Source organism: Octopus bimaculoides, chromosome 3, assembly GCF_001194135.2.
Source record: "Octopus bimaculoides isolate UCB-OBI-ISO-001 chromosome 3, ASM119413v2, whole genome shotgun sequence".
Classification (NCBI taxonomy): Eukaryota; Metazoa; Mollusca; class Cephalopoda; order Octopoda; family Octopodidae; genus Octopus; species Octopus bimaculoides.
The window spans coordinates 78,604,059-78,610,739 of record NC_068983.1 but is presented as its reverse complement, the minus strand read 5'-3'; the positions used below and the strand labels follow the sequence as shown (position 1 = coordinate 78,610,739).

At 36.3% G+C, this 6,681-nt stretch overlaps 1 long non-coding RNA gene across 2 annotated transcripts in view; it reads left to right on the top strand.

Moving 5' to 3' along the window:
• LOC128247302 (uncharacterized) overlaps positions 1-6,681 on the top strand; it is a 138,271-nt gene that overhangs the window by 131,152 nt on the left and 438 nt on the right. For both annotated transcript variants that reach the window (XR_008263675.1, XR_008263674.1), the window contains exon 3: positions 5,455-5,537. This is a non-coding gene — a long non-coding RNA (uncharacterized LOC128247302). The remainder of the gene's footprint in view (positions 1-5,454; positions 5,538-6,681) is intronic.

Genomic DNA, 6,681 nt, shown 5'->3' with positions numbered 1-6,681 from the left:
TATATATATATATATATATATATATGCATATTTTTGTAAAAACATCGTATTACTGTGGTATTTGCTTTGAAAGATCCCTTTATGTAGACATACAGTGCTAAGAAGTACAGATATATTATTAGCAAATGAGAAATGCTCAGCATGGGTGGTCGAATTACTAGACCACATCACTTCACATACAATAGTAAAAGGCTTCCACTCACCACATACCCGTGAAATCCCATTGCTGCCAATGATGTATAGTAAAAACAGTGAATGTTCAGTCACTGACATTGCAAATAGCCAGCAGGCTCTTTAAAACATAAATATGTACAACAACAAAAGTCGTATTAATACCAATTTGTCCCTGACAATATATCTACGTTAACTTGCAGATAATGACTGTCATTCAGTATTAAAACTGCTTCTGTTAATATATACATATATATTACACACATGTAATACGTACATATAGATAAATATAAAGCCTGCTCGGAAAATTAACGTGCAAGTGGCTGAGCACTCCACAGACACGTGTACCCTTAACGTAGTTCTCGGGGGATATTCAGCGTGACATAGTGTGACAAGGCTGACCCTTTGAATTACAGGTACAACAGAAACAGGAAGTAAGAGTGAGAGAAAGTTGTGGTGGAAGGGTACAGCAGGGTTCGCCACCATCCCCTGCCGGAGCCTCGTGGAGCTTTAGGTGTTTTTGCTCAATAAACACTCACAATGCCCGGTCTGGGAATTGAAACCGCGATCCTATGACCGCGAGTCCACTGCCCTGACCACTGGTCCATTGCACCTCCACACATACATACATACATACATACATATATACAGACGGACATGAACACACACACACACACACACACATATAAATGTGTGTGTGCATATTTGTACATATATGTACATACATACATACATATATACATACATAGATTAAGACCAATTCAAGATTGCTTCTAGATGTTAGGTCGCTATTGGTTAGCTCAGGTTATGTGATGTTAATGTTATCTAAGCACCACCAGTCTTTGTCGTTATTCTTAGGCTCACACGCTTAGCCAGGAGGTTGGCATGGAGCTGTCACCACATTAATACACCTTGTTTATGAACTTCAGGCCACTGACAGTTGACAATCCAGAAATACCACAAACTTTAGCCTGGCTGTCCCCACCCCATACGAGGGTAGACTATTTAATCCATGCCGCCCATATAGACTACAGCCACACTCATATTGATCATTCAGCCTCAAGGTTAACCTAACACTTTAGAATCTGGTTACTTTCATCTAAAGGCTGCTGCCATGCAGGTTGGTATATAAAAAAGATTTAGGACAATAGATTGGCTGAACCATTAAAACATCTGACAAAATGATTTGCAATGTTTATTCTGAGATTTACATTCTGAGTCCAAATCATGCTGTGGAGGGCCCTCTTTTATTTACTAACTCATTCTCTGAATATCTGGCCTTGTGCCTGTGTTAGAGCTGCTGCCACTGCCACCACCACTGCCACCAACACCACCATCATCAACACCACTAGGTCATCTTTTTGTTGTTGTTACTTTTGTTTTTGTCCTCCACCTCTTCCCTCTTTCCTCATGTCATTGTCATCACCAGCATCATAATAGAAATTCCTTCTACTGGAAGTACAAGGCCTCAAATTTTGGGGGAAGGGATTAAGTCGATTACGTTGACTCCAGCGCATAACTGGTTCTTAACTTATTGACCCTGAAAGGTTGATAGGCAAAGTCGACCCTGGCAGCATTTGAACTCAGAATGTAAAGACAGAAGAAATACTGCTAAGCATTTCATCTAGCATGCTAAAGATTTTGGCAGCTTGCCACCTTTTATCATAATAGAAATTGTTGTAGGTGGAGTCACCACAGCTGCCACTATTGTCATTATAGGAGTTTAAACCTTGAACTCAATTTTACAATGATATCACATATTCAGCCAAAGCTATTAACCCTTTCAGGACTACATTTCTATGTGTTTCAATTAGTTTATTAAATAATAAAGAATTTACAGGAGTTTAATGAAATAAATTAATTCTCCATTGTAAGACTGATATTTGGAACACAATTTCTGGTCTTAATTTTAAGTTTTCTAATCAAAATTTTCGTAGAAACTACATATGTTGATATAAACACATTCAAATGGATAGTTTTGTGTCATAGAACCAGTAGCTAACTCTAGTGGGTTAGTATCAATGAAAAGGCCTAAATGCTGCTAAAATTACTTTCTGCTATGTTCCAGAAGCAATAATAGGAATGAAATGATGGGCTATGGATTATATGAAAATATATTGAGCAGTATGCCATATCAGCTCCTTCATAACGTCTTACTTTCAAATAACAGCAGAAATATATTCTGTAAGGTGTCTTGTGTGTGTGTGTGTGTATTTATGGTTTAGTAGTTAGCAAAATTGACTTCTTCCATTACCATCGTAGTTTCTTACTCTTTCTCTCGCTCTCATAGTTTTCCTCTAACTCATCCATCATATATAGATTACATATTATCTGATGTTGTGGGGGCTTTTAATGAGGACCTCAGATTCTAAGAATATGAGAAAGTTGATCCAAACAGTGGATAGATGTATAATTTCCATGATGCAAATTGCTATTAATCATATATTTTAATAATTTTGTTATATTGCAAAACGAAGCTACTGACATTGGATTGGGATATCCATAATGAATGGATGGTGAGAAATAGACGAGCTAATAAAGAAAATCTGATATCAGTGATAGATGAGATAGATATACATGCAATAATTAATATGACTATACATACATACACGTGGGTGTATTCATGCTTACGTGTGTGTATGTATATGTACATATACAAATATATGAATGAATGATGGTATACATCATCATTGTCACAAATATAAATATCATTTTTACATCCTTTTTACATCCATTTTCGCAGTCCAAGCATTAATTGGATAAGTCTGCCCTGGCACAGTATCTTTGGATTTGTAGTAATCACTTATAATCTCCATTCTGAAGTTCACCATTCCAAGATAAGTCTTCACCATTTCTTCGAAAACCTTCTTAGTTTTCTCTCTTCTTCTAGCTCCTTCCCTTTAGATTTCTAGACCCTTCTCAATCCAATTGCCATCATTCATATGCATAACATGTATAGTTTTCTCTCTTATTTTTAATGACTGATTCCTTTAATGCACACTTTTTCCTCAGCTGAACTATACTCTGTCATCCATGTACACTGACATTACACATTATATGAAGCATGTTTGTATCACTTCTGTGCAGTTTTTACATATCTTTTACATACTGTAAGCATTTAGCATTCATGCAGTGACCCTGTATACACAACCATAATACAATCTGTTTTTCACTAGGAAAAGTAGCCCTTCTTTTGCATTATTACGGATGTAATTATTCTCTGAAGCTTTTCCATCATATTCTAAATGAGGCTGCTGTGCTTTTAGATCTACGTTCACTGCAGATTAAGTTGGCCTGGTAACAGAATGTGTCAGCCACTAGCAAGGCTTTTCAGAAGTTGAAAAATTGCATTTTGTAAGTTCTCTTACAAGTAACAACTTGTATGCATCTGTTATGAAAGAAGTCTTTCTCCTCTGTCATATGCTTGAACTCCCACTGCTCCTTTGTGCACATATAATTTACATTTATCACACAGTATAGAGTTCATACTTATTCATTTCCTGCATCACAAATATGGTCACTTTCTAGATGGCAGTAGAGTTTTAAATTCTTTACTGCTAACTAAAATATTAGCCTTTGTCAGGTGTATTTTATATTCTGGGTTCTACTTCAAACTTTAAGAATCTTTCTCTAATTCTTTGGCAAATTCAGTCACTTAAAGTAGGTTGTCAGCTTATAGGAATTCTCACAGACTGCCAGTCTTGAAATTCTCTTCTTACTTAAAATTTTTTCTAGGACTTTATCATAAATAAAAGGAGGAAAATTAGCATTTTTATCAAGATATCCAAATAGTTTCAATTATGTAAGACAATTTAGTCATGCAATAAGAAAAAATTAAAATAAATTAAATTAAATTAACCCATATATGTCCATAACAAAATGAAATCTTAAAATTTCACTTTATTTAGATTAAACATTATGGTAAGCTTTCGTGGAGGCGCAATGGCTCAGTGGTTAGGGCAGTGGACTGTTTATTGAGTGAAAACACCTAAAGTTCCACATGGCTCTGGCAGGGGATGGTGGTGAACCCTGCTGTACTATTTCATCACAACTTTCTCTTACTCTTTCTTCCTGTTTCTGTTGCACCTGTATTTCAAAGGGCCAGCCTTGTCACACTCTGTGTTACGCTGAATCTCCCCAAGAACTATGTTAAGGCTACACGTGTCTGTGGAGTGCTCAGCCACTTGCACGTTAATTTCACAAGCAGGCTGTTCCGTTGATCGGATCAACTGGAACCCTCGTCGTCGTAACCGACGGAGTGCCAACCATGGTAAGCTTTCCCAATCTGGAAGAGAAGGACAGTATGCAACTGTTAGCTATGGGTGTTGACTACCTACTGAATTTTTCGTATGCTCAGTCAAATGCTTCTGGGTGAGTTCATGTCCAAACAAGTAAGAGCAGGTTTTGTGTTGTGAAAACGCAACCAGGGGTATATATGGGTTAATCTTTCATGATAGCAGTTTTAAAAGTTCACAGTTTTCTTTCAGAATTCACAAGGGGTGGTTGTTGGTTTCCTACAGATGGCTGCTGAGTCACAAGAGTTTTGATATCGGTTTTAACAGAGGCAGTTGTCTATTGTTCCTTACTAGTAATATTGATATCAAGTAGTGAGTCATAATAGTAAGAGAAGTTGTGGTAGTAGTAGTGGTAGAAATGGTAGAATCTGTTGATGTAGCATGAATGATTTCTTTTCCTCTCCTTCAGTAGCAGTATCAGAAGCAGCAGCAGAAATAGTAGTAGTAGCAGCAGCAGCAGCAGTAGTAGTAGCAGTAGTAGTAGTAGTAGTAGTAGTAGTAGTAGCTTTAGTTATTGTATCAATTTCTGTCCCACAGTGTTTAAGAAGTGGTCATTGTAAAAGTTATTTCTTTGTTGATGGGTTTTTCTTGCAATGTGCCATCAGCAAATTGATGTAAGAGACAGACTGAATTTTTTTTTATACTAGCACATATGTCTATATGTTCAATGAGTCCTGTTTGTCTGTACTCTGGCATTTGAATTTGTGATTTATGTAGTCATGCATTTTCTTAATGATTTATGGTTTTCCCCATGTAGTTTTCTGCACAACCTGAGCATGCTTTTGTATAAATTAGGATTTCAAATTCACAGGTAAAGTTCTATTTTATTTCGAAGTATTGCCCTTGTTTCAAATGGATTTCTGATCCTTCTGACAGATTTAAAGAAGTACTAAAGTTGGATCTTACACATTTATTACTTTTACTTTTGTTGTTATTCTGATAAATTTGGCCTTTGTTAATATTTTTTGCTGATGTCATATATTTGCAGAATTTGGTTCCCCCTGGAGTCATTTTTGGTATATTTTGAAATATGTCACAGGTCCCTTTGTTTTTAGGGTTTTGGTTGAAAATGTAAGATAAAACATTAAGTTTTCATATATTTTTTTGATTTGTTTGTGCCTGGATATCACAAAGGGTGCTTGTATAAAGATTCACTACATTGAACAACCCAATCAGATTCTTTCATTGCTTTTGGAAGGGGATTTGACATATCTAACTCATCTATTATAAAACTTATAAAACAATAATACAATTTATTGTCACTTTACTACCAAACACAAACCATCTTGTGAATTACTTGCTGACTTCACAAGTGGCAGTGCCATTTAAAGTGTCAATTGCACTCTGTGAAGTGGTTGGCATTAGGAGTGGCATCTAGCTGTAGAAGTTATGTCAGAACAGACATTGGAGGATGGCACAGTCATCTGGCTTTCCAGATCCTACTGAACCTTCTAACCCATACCAACATACTATACATACATCAACTGATGATGATGCTTGTTATTTGTTTATCATTCACCTAACTTGGAACCTGCAATTCGTTTGGATCTAGAGTCTATAGATGGTGGTGCAATTGGTGCAGTGATTGTACCTATGTGTGACCTTGATGACTTGAGTATTTCATTAGCCATTTGTGAATTTATGCATAACTGGGAGAACAAATCTTAGTTTATTTTAGTAAGTACGTATTTGTCTTCAAATATTATTTGTACATGATAACACTATTACTGACATCACCATCGTGGTTTCACTATTTAAGTATCTGATTCTCATGAAATCTGGAAATTTTATATATATATGACGATATACACAAACACACAAATATATGCCCGGATGTAAAAAACACAAAACGAGTTTATTCTTTTCAAGTCAATGATATTAATTCATAGATGCAGGAGTGGATGTGTCGTAAGAAGCTTGCTTCCCAAGCACTTGGTTCTGGGTGGCACCACGAGCTCACCAAAGCCTTGTGAGTGGATTTGGTAGATTGTTTGTTCTCACTTGACAACCAATGTTGGTGCATTTATGTCCCAACCCAGTTGTCAATATAACATGGTTTGTCATAAACACTTGTACTTTGTGGTTTTTTGTCACTTTAGTTACAAATCAATTAATTCAACGGGATACACTGTCTGCAAGTCGTTGGGTACAGCATATTATCCTCCATTTTCTAATTGCTATATAAATTTAGGGTAAAACAACGCCCCCCCCTTTT